The 22,984-nt window shown below is 41.8% G+C and overlaps 1 pseudogene; it reads left to right on the forward strand.

Moving 5' to 3' along the window:
* Nucleotides 1-1,129: 1,129 nt before the first annotated feature.
* LOC123055761 (serine/threonine-protein kinase Nek3-like) overlaps nt 1,130-22,984 on the forward strand; it is a 47,207-nt pseudogene continuing 25,352 nt past the window's right edge.

Raw genomic sequence — 22,984 nt, forward strand, 5'->3', positions numbered from 1 at the left:
GAATTTCATTTCAGGCCACCAAAACATATTTCTTTGCTTCTTTATTTCACTCAACGACATTTTAATACATTGGAGTACATAATTCACCAATTCTTCATTACGAGAGCAAAACCAAAGAAAACAAGAACCACAATCAGACATCTTAAAAGATATCCAACTTCCATAACTGCTCCCACTTGTTGGATTAATATCTTCTCTATGTCTTCATTGTTGATTCTCTCGATTGGCTTCTCGAGCTTGCACACTTCTTTATTGTTTGGTTCTGAACAATTCGACGTTGCTTCACATCTGGTCTCATCTCTAGCCTCTATTATAGCAACAAGTGAACGAGTATCTATCAAATTGTGTGCTATCAATGGATCAATGTAATCTGCTTCCCAATACCAAAACTTGCATCCATCCTACACACAATTTTGAGCAAACAATGAGCAACCGAAATTGTGCCGAATCCGGTGAACAAAAGAATCAAAATAAGCTCATACCCCATATTTTTGCACTTGAAGAACAATCATCTGTTATGTTCCAGCGTGGTGGGAACTCAGCAAACCACTTGTCACGGGCAGTCGTCGCACTTTAGGACCGACAACGGTGAGCCGATGAGCCGTTGGGCCAGCGCCGAGCCCGGGTAAGATCCGAGTGGCTAGAGGTCAATTCAATACCTGCATGTAGCGGGAGGCGTTGCTAGGGCTGTGTGGTCCGGTACCCAGCCAATCCATGGCAAAGGCGCAGCCGACGGCGGGCGGATGCGTCAAATCCTCCGGTGGTAGCGGCAGTCTTAGATCTATCGATTGTGCGCCGGCGATGGGGCGAGAGAGGCCCAAATTTAGGCGTTCAAGGACCACAGCGAAGGCTACGGGCGTCCATGGTAGCCAGCGGGGGGTGTGGAGGATGGCGCCAATGTAGTTGTGGTGTGGGAGCAGGGTGTGGGAGACAGCAGAGTCGAGGAGGCTTTTTCCTCCAAGCCCGAGTGATGGAGTAAAAATAGGGGAATCAGAGGCTACTGAGGATTTTTTTACTCCTCTATCGCCAATTGCGGATCAACTAGGTGCTGGTAGAGGAGTAAAACCAAAATTTACTCTTCTAACCGGTTATAGGGGATCGGTTAGAGTTGCGCTTACGGAAGAAGAAGATGGATCAATATGAGGAGTTGGAGCAGATTGGGAAGGGGTCCTTTGGCTCGACACTCCTGGTGAGGCACAAGGTACAGTGGAAGAGGTTTGTGCAATTCCAATTCCACCCTTACTTGTTGATCCTTCTCTCCAGAATCTCTCAAGTATGGCTTGTTCCAGGTATGTCTTGAAAAAGATCTGACTTGACCACCAGACTGTCAGTTGCCGCCGGTCCACACACCAAGAGGTCTCTTTGTGTCATGTCATGTCACATGTCGGCAATCAACTTAGATTGTTTGCTTGTTTGACCTAAGGCATGAAATTCACCAATTTGCTCACACAGATGGAGCTCATCACAAAAGTAAGGAGCCCATACATTTTGCAATACAAAGATTCTAGGGTGGAGAAGGTGTGCATGTTTCAATCAATGTTCCTACCAAAACTTTCAAACAACCGAAAAAGTGTTGTTCCTACTCGAGGATTTATGTGATCACCATGTCTTGAAATCAGTGTTCTGTTGTTGTCATCAGAGGTTCTACATGTGCATCGTGATCGGTTACTATGAGGGAGGGGACATGTATGTAACTTGTCAAGTAAGCTCTGAACTAAATTTGGAACCTGTGATGTGTTGGATATTTATGTGGCCTTCAACATTTATTCAACATAGTTGTTATTTATTTAACTCAATCTGGAATTATTCGTATTATTAATGTTTGTCACGGGGAATAAATTGATCCCGAATTTCACTCGAGGAAGTAATACCCGAGGTGCCGAGGATGATTGTGATGGAATACAGTAGAGGAATTAATAGGGACCGACTCTAATGTAATTTATATGTAAGTACGTATTTTTCCTGGGACATCACATGGTGGAAGAGCAGGGTTTGTTTTGCAGGATTGGCTCTGCAGGCTGTTAACGCACATGATTAAAATTGGAAGTTGATCTCACATTTACAATCTAATCATGGCACATGACTCACACATGTGTGCTAGGCACTAGCATATTGGACTCGGAAAACTGACATGTTTTATTATGGTTGGTAACTGATGTCTACTACACAACCTTCTTCTTGTAGATGTTGTTGGGCCTCCAAGTGCAGAGGTTTGTAGGACAGTAGCAAAGTTCCCTCAACTGGATGACCTAAGGTTTATCAATCTGTGGGAGGCGTAGGATGAAGATGGTCTCTCTCAAACAACCCTGCAACCAAATAGCAAAGAGTCTCTTGTGTCCCCAACACACCCAATACAATGGTAAATTGTATAGGTGCACTAGTTCGGCAAAGAGATGGTGATACAAGTGCAATATGGATGGTAGATATAGGTTTTTGTAATATGAAAATATAAAAACAACAAGGTAACTAATGATAAAAGTGAGCACAAATGGTATTCCAATGCTTCGAAACAAGGCCTAGGGTTCATACTTTCACTAATGCAAGTTCTCTCAACAAGGATAACAAAATTAGATCATATAACTATCCCTCAACATGCAACAAAGAGTCACTCCAAAGTCACTAATAGCGGAGAACAAACGAAGAGATTATTGTAGGGTACGAAACCACCTGAAAGTTATTCTTTCCGATCAATCCATTGGGCTATTCCTATAAGTGTCACAAACAGCCCTAGAGTTCATAGTAAAATAAGACGTTAAGACACAAATCAACCAAAACCTTAATGTCACCTAGATACTCCAATGTCACCTCAAGTATCCGTGGGTATGATTATACGATATGCATCACACAATCTCAGATTCATCTATTCAACCAACACAAGGAACTTCAAAGAGTGCCCCAAAGTTTCTACCGGAGACTCAAGACGAAAACGCGTGCCAACCCCTATGCATAGATTCCCAAGGTCACGGAACCCACAAGTTGATCACCAAAACATACATCACGTGAATCAATAGAATACCCCATTGTCACCACGGGTATCCCACGCAAGACATATATCAAGTGTTCTCAAATCCTTAAAGACTCAATCTGATAAGATAACTTCAAAGGGAAAACTCAATCCATTACAAGAAGGTAGAGGGGGAGAAACATCATAAGATCCAACTATAGTAGCAAAGCTCGCGGTACATCAAGATCGTGCCAAATCAAGAACACGCGCGAGAGAGAGATAAAACACATAGCTACTGGTACATACCCTCAGCCCCGAGGGTGAATTACTCCCTCCTCGTCATGGAGAGCCCCGGGATGATGAAGATGGCCACCGATGATGGATCCCTCCGCCGGCAGGGTGCCGGAACAGGGTCCTATTGGTTTTTGGTGGCTACAGTGGCTTGCGGCGGCGGAACTCCCGATCTAGGTTTCTTTTCGGGGGTTTCTGTATTTATAGGAATTTTTGGTGTCGGTCTCACGTCAGGGGGGGTCTCTGAGTCATCCACGAGGCAGGGGACGCGCCCAGGGGGTAGGGCGCGCCCTCCACCCTCGTGGATGGCTCGGGACTCTTCTGGCCCAACTATTTTACTCCGGGGACTTCTTTTGGTCCATAAAAGAAACATCAAAAATTGGCACGTCAATTGGACTCCGTTTGGTATTCCTTTTCTGTAAAACTCAAAAACAAGGAAAAACATAAACTGGCACTGGGCTCTAGGTTAATAGGTTAGTCCCAAAAAATCATAAAAAATAGCATATAAAACATCCAAGATGGATAATACATGGAATAATCAAAAATTATAGATATGTTGGAGACGTATCAGTAACATTGTTCAGGAGTCATACAAATCTTTCCGAAAAAGGTGGAATATTAGAACACCTGGAAGTGGACTCTATAAATAGGTCCCTACCCTCTAGCCTCAATATGCATTGTGAGCGGCACCACGGAAAAGGCAGAGGAATTAGAGGGTAGAACATGTAGTCCAAAATTTTCAACACTGGTATCTCGAGCTTGGTCACGCCGTCGCAGTCGTCATCCAATTCTCTGACGTGAACTCTGCCATAGCATGGACGCAATCACCCAAGCCCTAATCCATTGTGTACCTTGCCGCTCCACCCGGCTGATCCAAAACTCTGCCATCCATCGTCACCGATTCGTTACTGATTTGCTCCAACACGCCGTCGTGGACAACGCTGTGCTCTTTGCATGGGATAGCTAGCATGTCATGCTGCTAGGTCCTTCGCTTGAGGCTCACGTCGATCAATGAAGCACTTGCGGTAGGCAAGGAAATCCAATCAAACTTAGCACCGTATGAAATCCATCCAAGAAAGCACACAAGGAAATCCCAAGGAATTCATCTTCATTAACATGAGGCTGTTAGATCTAAGGCCTATTTTGATCAGATTAGTACTTCGTCCAAGCTGAAGTCAAACTCTCCTCTTTATTCATTATTTATATTGCATGTGCATCGAGGAAAGGTAAAGCATATTCATGTGATTTATCACTCTGATTGAGGAAGGAGTGTAGGAAATCTCACCGCATGACAAGGTAGCTTGTTTGTTATACAATACTACTCCTGCATGTTCACGCGAATTGACAAATTGAGTCAGCAAGCTCCTACTACTTGCCTGTTTGGGTCTTCTGCAATTTTCATGGTTGTATTCTTAGCCAAGTTCTACAAACTAGTAATACTTTTCTCGTAAACATTATCAAACAGCGTATTTTATTAAAGTTGTTTGGAACCAACATATTTTTTATCGCGCTTTATATTCACGGATTGGAAAAGGAAGTCATTTTTTTCTGCTAAAATAATGATTATGTCATGCACAAACCGGAAAAGATATATTAATATGTCACTGATGAAAAGGAAATATATAATATGGCACTTGGAATATGGATAGCAAATGACTTGCATAATTTTTCAGGATCATTGTATTGTTCTTTGGCTGTTAATCATAGTGAACAAATTGCATGGAAAATTAGTGCAATCTGGAATATATATTTTTGCGACATTAGTCGGGAAATACATATTGCTAGATATATATTGCTCAACTCTATGCAAAATGTATGAAATGATTAAATTTTCAATTTAACTCCATTTTGATATGAGATATTATTTGCTCTCTGGAGGAAGATAGAAACTCTCTGAGGGACGGATCTGACCAAATACTATTGGTTGCACCTCGGAGAGGAAGATATAATATTTTATCAATGCAATTGGAAGGTATGTCTGTAATTTGTATGCATTGAATTTTTCATTTACCACTATTTTTTCAAAATAGTTGTGTTGTGCATTATGGTTATATATCAGATAATTCTATGCAAGCAATTCCAAGGAAATGCTAAAGTTAATAAACTTGGAATTGTAAATTATACCCACAAACTCTGTCGTGGAGGAAAATTATTGTTAATGGATACACTATTATACTAACCTTGCATGAGAAGGAATTCAAAATGTGTCTATTATGATAATCACATATTTATGGAGGAAGATGGGAACCACTCTGTGGGAAATTAAGGAAATTTGCTCTCACTTAACGGTGTGAACATTGTTAATATTTGCATTAAGTATGTATATGTCAATACGTTTTCAAATAGTTGGAATGTGGACTTAACCTTCTATGTATTATATTGCTGGAATGTAATAGCAAATTTATTGACATGCTAACAGTACCAAAGGAAATTATATATATTGTGTGTTTTGCCATGAAACTCCTTGGTGGAGGAAAAGTATTGTTGTTATACAACACTCTATATGCAACTTCAATGTGTAGGGCTTTAATTTATGGTTCAATCTTGGAACCCATTGTTTATGAAATACTATTTGGAGAAGGAAGAGTGAAAATATTGCTCAGTGATAAAAGTAGTGCATTATGGTATCTCACACAATGGTCCATTCTTTCCTGATGGTCCATTGGAAGTTAGCAACCCAAATAGTTATTTGGGGAACATTACTTAATAGAGAGGAATGCCGATAACGGGAAGACATGCTTGGAATCTTGTTATTTATGTCATCTACAACTTGGTCACATATCTTGGAATAGGATAAAGAGCCTTATTGATTCTGGAATTCTAAACTTTAGTGGGAGGACTATGGTACATGTAAAGCATATATAATGAGTATTCTAACTTGCACACCCTTTCTTGAGGTGGAAGGAGATGAAAAGTTTCACATCATTTTTTGTGATATACTTATGGTATTTCTTTGGACACTCCCACTAGAGGACACATTTTTTATTTATCTCCTTCATTGATGATTGCATTTGATATGACTATATTTATCTTTCAAAATACAAGCCAGAATCTTTTATTGTGTTTGGCATATTGTGTACTGAAGTGGAAAATCAGTTGATTAAAGGATTTCAAAGTTTTAACAACTGATTGGTGGGGAAATTACACTTTAGGAATATATAAATTGAATATGTAAAGAGCATGGAACTTCATTCACCATTGTAATATACCGTACACTTCACAATTAAATGGAGGAATTGAATGTCTTTAATAATCCCATATACTTCACAACTGAATGGAGGAATTGAATATATTTGATACTCCCTTGTTTTTCTTTGGAGAAACATTACACATTGTGTTCATATAGTTTCCAACTAGCAAGGTCACTCCTTATGGTCTGTACACTGGAAGGTAGTTATTTTTGTAGGAAAATCTCAATTACTGCAAAGCACACACCGGGAATTTGTTAATCGTTATTCTAGTGGATCAAGGGTATGCTTTTGATCTGGAAAAGGAAAACTGGTGGAAAGTGGGAGCCGATATTTTTATGGATAAAGGTGGAATTATTGCAAATTATACTATAATATAATCTTGACACCAAAGGAAACTACAGGTGAAACTCCCAACACTAACCTTCTTAGGATAAATGGAGGAATTAATTTGGAATGTCATCTCTGGATAACTATTATGTATTTTTTGGGGAAGTCACTCTAAGTTTTAGAGGAAATATCTTATTAAGGATTAAATTTCCCATCAATGTGACGTATGGGTGGAAGAAATGCAGGAAAAACACTCAGTGAGGAAATAGAAGTTTGGGAACTTACTGTTTTTACCAAACAACCGCAGCCCATATGTTGCTAGTGTTACTAGTATTACTTTCATGGAAAGTGAATACAATATGACAGGATGATTATTACTATTGTTAATACAGACAAAGGAAATATTTATACTTTGTGGAAATTGTTTCTCCAGTTGGGATTTTTTATTAATTTAGATTTATTAACAACTTGTTATTACTATAATTTTGAACTCCGACAAATAGATGGATTGTTTGGTTTACTCGTGAGTGGAATGAGGAGGAAAATAATCATATATGTTGTAGCCGGAAATCTTTCGAGAAAGGGGAATATGAGATTTGCAACATAATATATCAATTTGTGGTCTTCAAACAAGCTTCACATCAATGGAATAGCAGGTCATATGGTTTTTTAAATGAAGCAAGGTGGTCCTCTACAAATATAAGTGTAAAATTTTGCATTATAATTGTATATGTTAACATTGTTCTCATTATTTGCAATGATAAAGTCACATTCATGGAAGTGTAAGCTTGTTGAAAGCGCGTTAAGTCGACTAGAGGGGGGATGAATAGGCGATTTGCCAAATTCGTCACTGAGGAATTTCAGGGTGAGGAAATTCCTAAGTCACGAATGACTAGCAACGAAATAAGTACTCAGATGCAAGCATAACAAAACAGAAGCACATTCATCAAGATGAAATGAAAACTAGCACAGAGTACAGAAAGCATAAACACAGGATAAGCAGGCTGAAGACAAACTGACTGACGAATTTGAACTGAGGAAATTGAGAAAGTCTTCAGTCAAAGTCTTCAAATAGTAACGATCAAGTACACAACACAGTAATGAGGAAATGAAAGGGTTGAGGAAATAGAACCAGTTAGCTCAGTGAAGATAGTGATTTGGTAGACCAGTTCCAACTGCTGTGATAGTTGTACGTCTGGTTGGAGCGGCTAGGTATTTAAACCTGAGGATACACAGTCCTCACCGTATTCTCCTTGAGCTAAGGTCACACATACCTCGCCCAATCACTCGTGGTAAGTCTTCAGGTGACTTCCAAACCTTCACAAACTCGGTCACTCGGCGATCAACAATTTCCTCTTGGATGCTCTAGACCATGACGCCTAACCGTCTGGAAGATGCACAGTCTTCAAAGGTAACAAGCGTCGGATCCACACAGGAACAATCTCTTCAATGATTCTCAATCACTTTGGGTTGGTAGGTGTTTGGGTTTGGGTTTTCCTCACTTGATGATTTTCGCTCAAAGTCCTCGGAGGATGGGATGCTCTCAATGACAAGTGTCAGTTTCTCTCGGAGCAGCCAACCAGCTAGTGGTTGTAGGGGGCGGCTATTTATAGCCTGGGGAGAAGCCCGACATGATAAGACATAAATGCCCTTCAATGATATGACTGTTAGGTGGGTAAGATATTTTGGGACAGCTGGCGCATAGCACAGCAATGGTCGGATATTTGAGGTTCAAATTCCTCAGGGCTATCATGTTCCTCACTTGTAGGCAATCCGCAATGGCGAATTCCTAACTCCTCAGTCAGAACAAATTCCTCTGAGACCAGAAGAACTTCGTCTCTATCACCAAAGAAATTGACTGAGCTGTATGAGATTTCCAATGGCTTCACTCGAAGGGATTGGTAGGTGTAGGATTTTGAGATGAGCATCACTTGGAAACTTTTCCTTAGTTTTCCTCGACCCCCTTTAACAGTACGGTGTTTCCTATGACTCAATAAAGAGAAAATGAAACTACGAAAACAAAAGTCTTCACGCTTCATGTTCCTCGCACGAATATCAAGTCTTCACGGTCACACCAATTTCTTCACTTTCAAAGTCTTCAGTTGAAGATATTCATTTTTAGGGGTCGACTTTCTCTATAAATATCAAACTCCTCATGGACTTATAGACCTGTGTACACTCACAAACACATTAGTCCCTTAACCTATAAGTCTTCGATACACCAAAATCACTAAGGGGCACTAGATGCACTTACAGTCTCCCCTTTTTGGTGATTGATGACAATATAGGTTAAGTTTTCAACGGGGATAAACATATGAAGTGTAAATACTGATTTTGAGGAATTTTATTGCAAGATATAGAAGAACTCCCCCTGAAGATGTTCATATGTGAGGAATTTGCTTTTGAGAAGCAATGCACATTGAAGAGTAGAATCATGGAGATCTCCCCCTATATCTTGTAATTCATACACGCATTTAACATATGATATGAAGAATTTGAAATGCATGATGAAATATGGTGACTGATGTAATTCAGCATGCGTGCATTAACATATATGAGGAAATAGCATGCAGAAGAACATAGCAAAAGTATCAGACCACCATCAGAGTTAAGATTAGAACTCGATCCAACAAAGTCTCAAAAGAACGAGAGTTGTAACTTAGCAAAAAAATGCCCATATATAGACCTGCTTGAAGACTAACTATCAAATTTCTCCCCCTTTGTCATCGAATGACCAAAAGGGATGAAAAGTGAGGACTAACGCCCTTGAAGAATATCATCACGAAGTCGATGGAGGAGCGCCAGCGTTGTTGGGGTCGTTTGTTGAAGTAGGGCCTGCCGCAGTGTCGTCCAAGTCGTCATTTTCATCAATCTCGCGCGATGAAGAATAAGAGCTGGCCACCAAGTGAGGAACTTTGACCTTCTTGAATTTCTTTGAAGGTGGCTGAGACCAGTCAAAGTCCTGCTTGAAGCCCATCTGCTTGAGATCTTCTTCACCGTAGAGATGAGACAATACAGCCCAGGTGCGATCAAAAACTTCATGGAGGTAGTAATGGTTCTTCTTCACTGAATTCTGAGTGATTGTCATGTTTTGAAGAATTGAACCAAACTGACGCTTGACCCATTTGTGATTGTGATCGACCTTCTGATGAAGACTGAGGAGAAGCTCAGGATCAGTCATCACCCTTGGGGTTGTGCCTTGAGGATTTTGCTTTGAAGCATTAGCGGAAGAGTCATGAGTAGCAGAGTCATCATTGGTGGAGTAGGATGCAGCTTTGCGAAACTGTCCATCCAATGGACATATGCCTTCATCAATAATCATGGCCTTCCCCTTCTCATCAGCTGAGGAAATGGTCCGTTTGAGGACTTCAATAGGGGGCAAGTAGCTGCCATCGTTAAGAGTATCAGCCTTGTAGTTGATTGAAGACCTTGATCTGATGAATCTCATGATCCATGGAGCATAAGGCTTCAATTCAATCGGGGAAAGAGCAACATTGGCCATAGTCCTCATGAAGAAATCATGGTAGTTGACAGGAACTCCATGGATAAGGTTGAATAGCAGATTCTTCATGATGCCGACGACCTCTTCTTCATTAGAGTCGTGGCCTTTGATTGGACTGAGGGTCTTGGTCAGAATTCTGTATATAGTTCTTGGTACATAAAGCAATTCCTTCACGAGTTATTTGGTTCTTGGAGCTTGGCCAGGCTTCAGAGGCTTCATCAGCACTTGCATGTAATGATCTGATAGCTCAGGCTCATGGTAGATGTGTCTAGCACCTTTAAGGGGAGGACTGACAGGCAGGGCATGAAGCAATTCAGAGGCCGGTGCTTTGTATTGTGTGTTCTCTGTCATCCAGTCCAACACCCAAGAGTTCACATCTTCAGCGTTGCCGGTGATGTGCAACGTAGCGTAGAACTGAAGAATTAGCTCTTCATTCCAGTCATAGATGTTGGTGCATAAATTTAGCAACCCAGCGTCATGAAGAACACTGAGGACTGGGGTGAAGCAAGGCAGTGATTCCATATCCACATGAGGAATATGCTCACGGTCAAAGATCTTGTCTTTATCAAATAGCAGTGAAGAGTAGAAGTTCATCTGACTTGCTGTCCAGAAACGCTTTCGTCAAAGACGAGCAGAGTCATAGGGATTATATTCCGTGAAGAAAATGTGTTCATGGAAGAAATCATTAGCTTTGAACTTCTGCTTCTTTGAGAAGGGATTCTTCGGCTTGGGCTAAGCAGTATCAGTCAATGTCTTCACAGCCTCTCGAATCACAATCTCAGGAGCCGCGGGATGAGGAATTTCAGTAGCAATATCGTCAGTAGCAGCCTGGGTCTCCATTTCTTCAGCAGCATTCACATCAGCACTAGTGGCTGGAACTTCTTCAGGAATGGTGAGCAGTGAAGCTTGAGGTTCATCAGACCCTGTATGAATTTCTTCAGTCTGAACCGGGGACAGGGGAATTTGTTGAAGAGGAGTGAATAGTGGAGAGTTGGGGTGATGACTTTCCCAATAGTCGTTATTTAGAATAGGAGTGGTGCACCCAATGTCCACGTCTTCATCTTCTCCATCAATTTCCTCGACACCTGCCTCTTCAGTTGTGAACTAAGGCATGGGCGATGATACTAATGGAGTGGACGTGATTGTGTCCACCACAATTTCTTCATCCAACTGCTCTGACGAAGCAGCAGAAGGATCTTCTTCACCTGATCCGCTTGGGATCTCATAATCCTCACCAAAGGGAACAATCTCCTTTGATGGCATGCTTGAAGCAGGAACAACATGAATTGGATTTTCAAAAGAGCTCGTCAAAGTCTTCATTTTCTTTCGTACTGAAGACTCTGAGGCAGCAGATGCTTTCCTTTTCTTCACTACTGCTTGCTCTGCAGCCTTGTTTTCTTCGCTTTTGATGCAGAAGGAAGAATAGGACTTGTCGTTGGTGCAGGAGGAGCAGAGGAAATTGGTGTAGTTTCCTCAGGTGCAACTGATGCAGTTTCCCTGGCTTGTTCAGTGACTTCAGGCTCAGTGGTAGATGCTTCAACTGGCCTGTCTTGATCTTCAGGCGCAACACTAGTGGTTGCCCTGGCAATTTCATCAGAGGCTGGAATTCATCAGCCCTGGTGCTCTCATTTTCTTCGGCAGCCTGATTTTCATCAGCAGTGCTGGCATGTTCTTCAGTTGGTTGTGTAGATGCTTGAGCCTGAGGAGATTCATGTTGCGTTGAGGCTGCAACATTTGAGGTGAATCCCTTCGCCATTTTGACGAATCTGACCTTGCCTCCAAGCCAGTCTGCACGGTAGGCATCAAATTCATCACTGAGGTTTTTGATCTCAGCTTGAGTAGCTACAAGTTCATCAGTTGTCATTTTGACAACGTTCTTCTTCAGAAAACGCTCCTTTTTGTACTAAGCTTTCTTCAGCTGCCTGGCCTTCTCAAATTTCCATTTTTCTTCGCCTATGAAGGCGGTCAACATGTGACTTTGGCTAGGTGTGAGCCTGAAATCAGGCATAGGAGTGTTGGGGTCCTTGTGCCAGAGATCAATGAAGTCTAGGATCAGCTTGGGATCCAACAGAAGAGGCACATCTGTGGCTTTGGCTCTAGCGGCCCTTTGCTATTTGTCTCTGATGATTTCAGTGAGGTCTTCATCATCAGCTTCGTCTTCACTAGATGGTACATGGAAAGCAACCTGCTTCTTGTGAGACTTGGTCTAGTGCCTCGTCCAGCAGTAGTCTTGGTCTTCAGCAAAGTTGGTCCTGTTGAGGATTGCGGAGGAGCTGAAGAACTTGCAGAGGCTCCTGAAGCAATTGAGATGCATGTGGTCCTTTGGCAAGTGGCGAGATGCACAGGTGCCGAGGACTTTGTCGGAGGAGCTGAGGACTTTGCAATCGGAGGAACAGGAGCAGCTTGAGGAATTTGTCGTGAGGGCATAGATGAGCTTGGCCGTGAGGGCATTGCAGAGGAACTAGGCTTGTGTGTAGGCTTCTTGGGCATAGGCTTCTTAGGCTTGCTAGAAGAGGCCTCAGCAGTGGCAGCAGCAGAGTCTTCATTGAATTTCCTCACTGCTTCTTTAGCCAATTTGGCTAGTTTGGCTTGCCGTTTGGTCCATTCGTCAGGATAGTCCTCACCGCGCTTGAGGCTAGTGGGATCAGCAATTTGGCCAGGTGCCAAGGAGGTCTTGGGCAAGGAGGGTGTAGTGCGAATTTCTTCATGTACTTTGGAGTAACATATCTGTACTCCCTCCATTCCCATGCCAATCTCCTCTCTATCCTCTATATGCGCACCTTGCGCTGATTCTTGTTCTCCTTGCCATGTTTGGCTTCATCAGGAGTGCAATATTTCTCATAAATTTCATCAGGGATCTCAAACACTGTGTTTACTTCTAGTTTCTTGCCTCCCTTCTAAGGTTTCTTGCCATCTGCCATTTTCTTCAGCTGAGGATTTTGAACAATTGAGTTCTCTGAAGAGGTATGCAATTTGTCTTCGAGGAACATTGCAAATGAGTTAAGTGGATGAGAACCTAGTGATTCAGTAGCGGACATGTGTACCTGTGAATAGAGTATAGCTGTGAAGAATCTGGAGAGGTCATATGTGTTCTCAGAATTTTTTGCAAAATGAACAAGTTTGAGGAATTTGACCAGAGTTGTCTTGAGGAATTTCACTAAGCATTCTTTGACTTAGGTTCCAGAGTTGTATAGATTGAAAATCCACACAATTGAGGAATCTTGAAGAAAACGTTGCTTAGAGAAACAGATCAAGAACAGATGCTTGTGTGAGGTGTTTAAAGTGTGGAAGTTGAATAATAAGCACCTTTTGAAGATTTGTGGGAATCATCAGAATCAACAAGGGCAGTAAAAGTAACTTTTAATTACCATTGACGAAGAACACGACGAACTGGGAGTTGTAGATTGCAAGTTCTTCAGTCTAGATCTTCCACGCCCTAACTTGGCAGAGAAAGACAGCTACGGCAGCGGCGGAGAGAAGAAATCCGCGGCCGGTGCGAGTACGACGGCGACGAGGTCGAGGCAGTGAAGCTCTTCCTCACCGGTGACGATGGAAGTAGCGGCAGCGCTAGGTCTTGAGAGCTTGAGCGAAGGGAGTGAGGTCAAGCAGGGTGAATGCAGTCTGAGGAGGGTGAGGGGTATATATAGCTGAGGTGAAAAACCGCTCGCTCGAGGAAAATGGACAAATGTGCCCCTGACTCTTCTCATCCTAGCGACATGTGTCACCCACGTACAGAGCGGTGGAGATCGTGTGAGATCGTGGGTGAATAGATAAATCCTATCATGGGATGTGGAACGGTTTGTGCGGCAACAACTGAAAATTTAGATTAGAATATTTTAAAGTTTCGTTCGCAAATTCTTTAACTGACAAGGACATAGTGAAGATTTTGAACGGGTTTCAAATAGAACACACATGAAGAATTTGTGAACAGATTGGGTTGAGTTTAGCATAGAGGGGGAAGGGTACGATCACATTCACTTAGCAGAAAAAGAAACTTGAAGAATTAGCAATAACTGCATGTTGTAGAGGACTAAAAACTCAAATATATATATAGTCAATGAAGAACAACGACGGAAAGAGTGAAGACATTGCAAAGTTGAAGAAATTGAACAACTGAGGAAATTCAGAATTGAAGAAAAACTCAAATTGAAGATTTTCAAATTTTGTTGGTGGTGTGACCCACCGTATAAGAATGATGATTTCAGGCGCCGCGTACAATTGTCGTAGGGCTCTGAGAATCAAATTCTTTGTTAATTTCTTCACACTTAGAGGGTTAGTCTTCATTGATTGAAGAAAAACGTTACTTCGTGTGTTGCACATCTAAGTCATCAATTTTGCATAAGTGTTAGGATGTGTGTCCTTTTCAAAGGACATTCGAAGATTCTAAGATATTTAGCTCACACCGCAACTTGCTAAATCTCTTCTCATCCAAGGGCCTTGTGAAGATATAGGTTGGCTGTTCTTCGGTCTTCACGTGCTCGATAGAGATGTCGCCCTTCAACACATGATCACGAAGAAAATGATGACGAATCTGAATGTGCTTTGTCTTCGAGTGCTGAACTGGGTTATGAGCAATCTTGATGGCACTCTCATTGTCACAGTAGAGAGGCACATTCTTCACATTGATGCCGTAGTCCTTGAGGGTTTGCTTCATCCATAGCAATTGAGCACAGCACGAACCAACGGCAATGTACTCAGCTTCAGTAGTAGAAAGTGACACGCAGTTCCGTTTCTTCGAGGACCAACATACCAAGGATCGTCTAAGGAAATGGCATGTGCCTGATGTTGACTTGCGTTCCACACGATCACCAGCATATTCAGAGTCTGAATATCCAATGAGATCAAAAGCCGAGCCCTTGGGATACCATAATCCAAGTGTTGGAGTGTGAGCTAGATATCGAAGAATATGCTTCACAGCCTTATGGTGTGATTCCTTCGGTGTAGCTTGAAACGGGCACACATGCAAACACTAAGCATAATATCTGGCCTAGATGCACATAAATACAATAAAGAGCCAATCATGGAGCGGTATACCTTTTGATCGAAGTCAATACCATTTTCATCAGTGCATAGATGGCCATTTGTGGGCATAGGGATTTTGACGCCTTTGCAATCTTGCATGCCGAATTTCCTCAATACATCCTTGAGGTATTTCTCCTGAGATATGAAGATGCGTTGCGTGTTGACGTATTTGAAGACCTAAGAAGAATTTCAATTCTCCCATCATAGACATTTGATATTCTTCACTCATCATATAGGCAAATTCATCACTGTAACGTTGGTCAGTACAGCCAAAGATGATATCATCAACATATATTTGGCACACGAATAATTCATCATCATAGGTTTTGGTGAAAAGAGTTGGGTCAAGTGAACCGGGTTTGAAGCCTTTCTTCATGAGGAATTCCTTCAAAGTATCATACCACGCCCGAGGGGCCTGCTTGAGGCCATAGAGGGCCTTATTGAGTCTGAAGACTTTGTCAGGATGCTTTGGATCTTCAAAACCTGGTGGTTGAGCAACATATACTTCTTCCTCAAGCTTACCATTGAGGAATGCACTTTTCACATCCATTTGATATAAGATGATATTATGATGGTTAGCATAAGCAAGTAATATGCGAATAGCCTCAAGTTTAGCAACAGGTGCAAAAGTTTCATCGAAATCAATTCCTTCAACCTGTGTGTAGCCTTGAGCTACAAGCCGTGCCTTATTCCTCACCACAAGGCCATTTTCATCTTGCTTGTTGCGGTAGATCCATTTGGTGCCGATGATATTGTGCTTGCGAGGGTCTGGTCGCTTGACAAGTTCCCATACATTGTTGAGCTCGAACTGATGTAATTCCTCTTGCATCGCTTGAATCCACTCAGGCTCCAGAAATGCCTCATCTACTTTGGTGGGCTCTGTGACAGAGACGAAAGCAAAGTGCCCACAAAATTTAGACAAATGTGAAGCTTTTGAGCGTGTGAGAGGACCTGGTGCGTTGATGTCGCTGATGATTTTGTCAATCTACACTTCATTTGCGACGCGAGGATGAGCAGGTTGACGACGAGGAATTGGCTCAGCATTTTCTTCAGAGCCATTTTCTTCAGGTGCACCAGCATGATGTTCTTCACGATCTGGAATGACTTCTTCAGCAGATTCTTCGGTAGGAATGTCATCCTCAGTAGCCTTGAACTTGATGGTTTCCTCAGGTGCCTTTTCATCTAGCATAGGAGGTAGGTGCTCTCTTTGCGAGCCAGTAGTTTCATCGAACCGCACATCTACAGTTTCAACAACCTTGTGGTGAAAGGAGTTGAAGACTCTGTAGGTGTGCGAGTCCTTTCCGTAACCAAGCATAAAACCTTCATGTGCTTTCGGTGCAAATTTAGAATTGTGATGAGGATCTCTAATCCAACATTTAGCACCGAAGACTTTGAAATAACTCACATTGGGTTTCTTGTCAGTGAGGAGTTCATATGAGGTCTTTTTGAAGAATTTGTGAAGATATACCCTGTTGATGATGTGGCACGCAGTATCAATTGCCTCAATCCAGAAGTGACGAGGCGTCTTGTATTCATCAAGCATAGTGCGAGCCATCTCAACAAGAGTCATGTTCTTGTGCTCCACGACGCCATTCTGCTGAGGAGTATAAGGAGCAGATAACTCATGAGTAATACCAAGTTCATCAAGATAGTCATCAAGACCAGTATTCTTGAACTCGGTTCCATTGTCACTTCTGATGTGCTTGATCTTCACACCAAAGTTGGTTGAAGCCCTCGAGGAAAATCGTTTGAAGACTTCCTGCACTTCACGTTTGTAAGTGACGATATGCACCCATGTGTAACGAGAATAATCATCAACAATAACAAAGCCATATAGAGATGCTTCATTGGTGAATGAGGAATAGTGATTAGGGACCAAAGAGATCCATGTGAAGCAATTCAAATGGACGAGTGGTAGTCATGATAGTCTTTGAGGGATGCTTGGCCTTGGTCATCTTTCCAGCTTCACAGGCTCCGAATAGGTGATCCTTGAGGAATTTGACATCCTCGATGCCAATGACATGCTTCTTCTTCGCGAGAGTGTGCAAGTTCCCCATGCCAGCATGACCAAGTCATCGATGACATAGCCAACCTTCTGAAGCTTTTGCAAGTAGACATGTAGCAGGTTGTGGTCCTGTAGAGAAATCAACAATATACAGATCTCCTCTCCTAAAGCCTTCAAGGACTTTGGAATGGTCAGCTTCCATGATCACAACACAACGATACTTGCCAAAGATAACAACCATATCAAGATCACAAAGCATTGAGACTGACATGAGGTTGAATCCTAAGGACTCGACAAGCATGACTTTGTCCATGTGTCGATCCTTTGAGATCGCAACCTTACCTAGACCCAATACCTTGCTTTTGCCTTTGTCAGCGTAGGTGATATGCTTCAGATGCGATGGAGATAAAGCAGTGTCCATCAATAAGTTCTTGTCACCAGTCATGTGATTTGTACATCCACTATCGAGGACCCACTCAGTGGCTTTGGGTTGATCATCCTGCAGATGAATTAGTGCAGCTTACGAACTCATATACTTCATCAGTGAAGAATATGACATCAAATTCATCAGATCAATTTCATCAAGCAATAGAACAGGTAAAGCAGTATGAGGACGTGAGAAATGAAAATTCATTTCTTCATGATTAGCTTGCGTCCTTCCAAGCATATTCAGGTCTCCAGCAAATTCTTCAGACGTTTAAGTTCGTCTGGAGACCTGACCCTACATAAGAGATTAGTTCTTTTTCTTCACCACCCACATCTGGAGGGGTGGCAAAGAGTTCATCATTCTGCGAGCTCCATAAGAGAAAGGTGGCATAGATGCCAGTCCACTTCGTTTCACATAAGAGGGGTTAGGGTAAGCATATGAATAAGCAGAGAAATTCTTCGAGGACTTATGAACATAATGATTTGAAGAATAATGCACATATTCATAACCCTTAGTCTTTCCCTGCGAAACAGAAGTGTTAGCACGATGATGTTCATATGAGGAATTTGATCCATATGAGGACTTTGGTCCATTTGAGGAACGTGGTCCATATGAGGACTTGGATCCATATGAAGACTTTGGTCCATATGAAGAATTTGATCTGGGGTTCCTATTCTTCACAGGTGGTGTCATGATGACATTCACCTGAAGACTTTCAAGGCACCTTTTGGGAACCCAGATTTTCTTCATAGGGGGACCATTCCTGCAGTTAGTGCCAACATATCTAGCAAATACTTCACCATTCTGATTTTTGAACAGCTTATAGTTGGAGTCAAATGACTCATCAGAAGAATATGAAGATTCACATGTAAAGCCAGATAAAGTAGATGGATCTACTGGAGGTCCCTTTGCAGCAACCCATGAGGTTTTGGGATACTACTCAGGCTTCTAGTATGTTCCATCAGCATTGAGTTTCCTCTCAAAGGCAATACCCTCTTTCCTAGGGTTCCTGTTGAGGATCTGCTTTTTAAGCACATCACAAAGAGCCTGATGCCCTTTGAGGCTTTTGTACATGCCTATCGCATACAATTCCTTCAGCACTGCATTGTCAGTGATACTAGCAGCATCCTCAGATGAGGAATTAGTGATAGCTGAGACAGGTGAAGAATTTGCAGCAATAGAAGCATTTGAACTTTCAGGTGAAGAATTAGCAGATTCACGTTCAATGCACTTCAAACATGGTGGAATGAATTCTTCCTGAGCAGCGCTGATCTGTTGAGCAAGTAATGAATCACGCTCCTTCTGAAGATCTTCATAACTCACCCTTAGCTTCTCAAGATCTTGCTTTCTTTGAAGAAATTCATAAGAAAGCTTCTCATGATCAGATAAGAGAGTGTTATGATGACTCTGAAGGTTATCAAACTTGGACTGAAGTCTCTGAAGATTTTCAGTCAAAGTTTTAGTACGATCCATTTCTTCACCCAACATATCATCGCTCTCATTAAGCATATTTTGAACTTTTCCAAAGCTCTTTGTTGTTTAGTGGCAAGGGAAGCAAGTTTGGTATAGCTGGGTCCAAATTCATCACCAGATTCATCATCACTAGACTCAGATAGGTAGCATTAAGTTACAATGGCACCTTTTGCCATAAGGCATGGTGCAGAGGATGATGATTCTGGATTGAAAGTCATCGCCTTGAGTGATTCCTTGAAATCCTCAAACCAAGGATCATGATGAGTTTGATGACCTTCATAGACCTCAGAGAGTCAATCCCAGATAAGCTTCGCATGGCTGAGATGCATAATGCTCCAGAACTGATTTTGAGACACACAGGAGCAGATGGTGTCCTTCGCCGTGCGGTTAAGAAGCGTGTACTTGCGAATGTCATCAGCCTCCGCCATCTTGCACAGATCGGTAAGACCAATCACAGTGATGGTCCACAGCTTGTTGTTCATTGCCATGAGGCGCTTCTTCATCATGGCCTTCCACATGGGATAATCATGACCGGCAAAGATGGGGCATGACACAGTTTTCAATCCTGCGGTCGACATAACTAAAACTCCAGGCGGTTAAACCAAAATCACACAGAACAAGGGAGTACCTTGCTCTGATACCAATTGAAAGTGCATTAAGTCGACTAGAGGGGGATGAATAGGCAATTTTTACAAATTCATCGCAGAGGAATTTTAGGGTGAGGAAATTCCTGAGTCACGGACGACTAGCAGCGGAATAAGTACTCAGATGCAAGCATAACAGAACAGAAGCACAGTCATCATGATGAAATGAAAACAAGCACAGAGTACAGAAAGCGTAAACACAGGATAAGCAGGCTGAAGACAAACTGACTGAAGAATTTGAACTGAGGAAATTGAGAAAGTCTTCAGTCAAAGTCTTCAAACAGTAACGATCAAGTACACAACACAGTAATGAGGAAATGAAAGGGTTGAGGAAAAAGAACCAGTTAGCTCGGTGAAGATAGTGATTTGGTAGACCAGTTCCAACTGTTGTGACAGTTGTACGTCTGGTTGGAGCGGCTAGGTATTTAAACCTGAGGACACACAGTCCTCACCGTATTCTCCTTGAGCTAAGGTCACACAGACCTCGCCCAATCACTCGTGGTAAGTCTTCAGGTGACTTCCAAACCTTCACAAACTCGGTCACTCGGCGATCCACAATTTCCTCTTGGATGCTCTAGACCAAGACGCCTAACCGTTTGGAAGATGCACAGTCTTCAAAGGTAACAAGCATCGGATCCACACAGGAACAATCTCTTCAATGATGCTCAATCACTTTGGGTTTGTAGGTGTTTGGGTTTGGGTTTTCCTCACTTGATGATTTTCGCTCAAAGTCCACGGAGGATGGGATGCTCTCAATGACAAGTGTCAGTTTCTCTCGGAGCAGCCAACCAGCTAGTGGTTGTAGGGGGTGGCTATTTATAGCCTAGGGAGCAACCCGACATGATAAGACATAAATGCCCTTCAATGATATGACCGTTATGTGGGTAAGATATTTTGGGATAGCTGGCGCATAGCACAGCAACGGTCGGAAATTTGAGGTTCAAATTCCTCAGGGCTATCATGTTCCTCACTCGTAGGCAATCCTCACTAGCGAATTCCTAACTCCTCAGTCAGAACAAATTCCTCAGAGACCAGAAAAACTTCGTCTCTATCACTGAAGAAATTGACTGAGTTGTATGAGATTTCCAATGGCTTCACTCGAAGGGATTGGTAGGTGTAGGATTTTGAGATGAGCATCACTTGGAAACTTTTCCTTAGTTTTTCCTCGACCCCCTTTAACAGTACGGTGTTTCCTATGACTCAAGAAAAAGAAAATGAAACTACGAAAACAAAAGTCTTCACGCTTCATGTTCCTCACGATTATCAAGTCTTCACGGTCACACCAATTTCTTCACTTTCAAAGTCTTTAGAAACCCAAAGTCTTCATTTGAAGACATTCATTTTTAGGGGTCGACTTTCTCTGTAAATATCAAACTCCTCATGGACTTCTAGACCTATGTACACTCACAAACACATTAGTCCCTCAACCTATAAGTCTTCAATACACCAAAATCACTAAGGGGCACTAGATGCACTTACACTTGTTCATTTTCTAACTTTCATATGAAAGGCATGTTTGAAGCTTCCAATTTTTTGAAGTGGAAATACATAGGGTATATTTTGATACATTTTTCTATGAAAAATTGCAACCCCGTTAAACTACCTTGATAAGGGGAATCATACTCAGTGAGGAATTATCTTTGAACTCTTGTGGAAAGGGGGGATACTAAATGTATCTTCTTTATACTATTAACCTTAGCTACCAGAATTTATTACTATGTTCAAGTAGTGGAAGGAAATATGTGTCACTAAGGGAATCTCACGCATATGATCGTGGAATGTGCATCACAACCTGTCACACATTTCAGAGTTTCGTTAAAAGTAAACACATTGAGGAAGTTATCATTATATACATGAGGTGCGGAGTAATTAAGCTCAGGTGTGTATATTTGATTTATTTATATTATACTAATATGGTGTAGGTTCACTGACTAGAGTCGGGAGTTCTTTTCAAAACATGTTTACACATGGAACTTCATATATTGATTACTATGTTTCAGCCAAGTGGGAGATGTTGGATATTTATGTGGCTTTAAACATTTATTCAACATAGTTAATATTTATTTAACTCAATCTTCAATTATTCATATTATTAATGTTTGTAATGGGAATAAATTGATGCGAAATTTCACTCGAGGAAGTAAAACTCGAGGTCTCGAGGACGACTGTGATGGAATACAGTAGAGGAATTCATAGGGATTGACTCTACTGTAATTTATATGTACGTGCGTATTTTTCCCGGGACATCACAGGGTGGAAGAGCTGGGTTTGTTTTGCAGGATCGGCTCTGCAGGCTGTTGACCCACATGATTAAGATTGGAAGTTGATCTCACATATACAATATAATCATGCCACATGACTCACACATAGTATATTTAGACATGGAAAACTGACATGTTTTATCATGGTTGGTAACATTGTTCAGGAGTCATATGGATCTTTCCGGAAACAGGTGGAATATTAAAACACCTAGAAGTGGAGTCTATAAATAGGTCCCTACCCTCTAGTCTCAATATACATTCTGAGCGGCACCATGGAAAAGGCAGAGGAATTAGAGGGTAGACCCTGTAGTACACAATTTTCGACATCATGAAATTGTGGTTATTTTTTTTCCTGTGCGGGTTAGAGGTCATGAAGAAGGCTAACAACAACCATTTCTAATAAGAGGTAGTCAACTACTCCTACTCTGTAATAAGTATGTCTTTGTTCAATAGCTGCAAATTCCGCTTACCCCCGTTGCTGTGTCCATTTTTCTGGATGCAGAAAGTCTGCGTGTGGCTTGTGTAGCTCCTAATGGCACTCGACTACTTGCATACTAATCACATCGTTCATCGAGATGTGACGGTTGTTATGTTCCTTCGTAAGCTTTATCTGATACTCACATTTCATTTCAGTTAAGCCTAGTCGGTTACTCACCATGGATTCTACTTATTTCAATGTTTAAGTATTTCTTACAAAGGAACAAAATATATGGCTCGGTAAGTATTTTATTGATAGAGACGAGGGGCCCGATCTTTCGGTGAGATGATAACCATCGTTTTGGTGGAGCCAACTTTGACAATCTGACTACAAACATGCAATGACGTTGCACCTTAGCAATCGCTAAACCAATCTCCCGAGGTTACTGACGATGCTAGAAGCACGATCAACCTGACCAC

This window comes from Triticum aestivum, chromosome 2D (assembly GCF_018294505.1).
Source record: "Triticum aestivum cultivar Chinese Spring chromosome 2D, IWGSC CS RefSeq v2.1, whole genome shotgun sequence".
Taxonomy (NCBI): Eukaryota; Viridiplantae; Streptophyta; class Magnoliopsida; order Poales; family Poaceae; genus Triticum; species Triticum aestivum.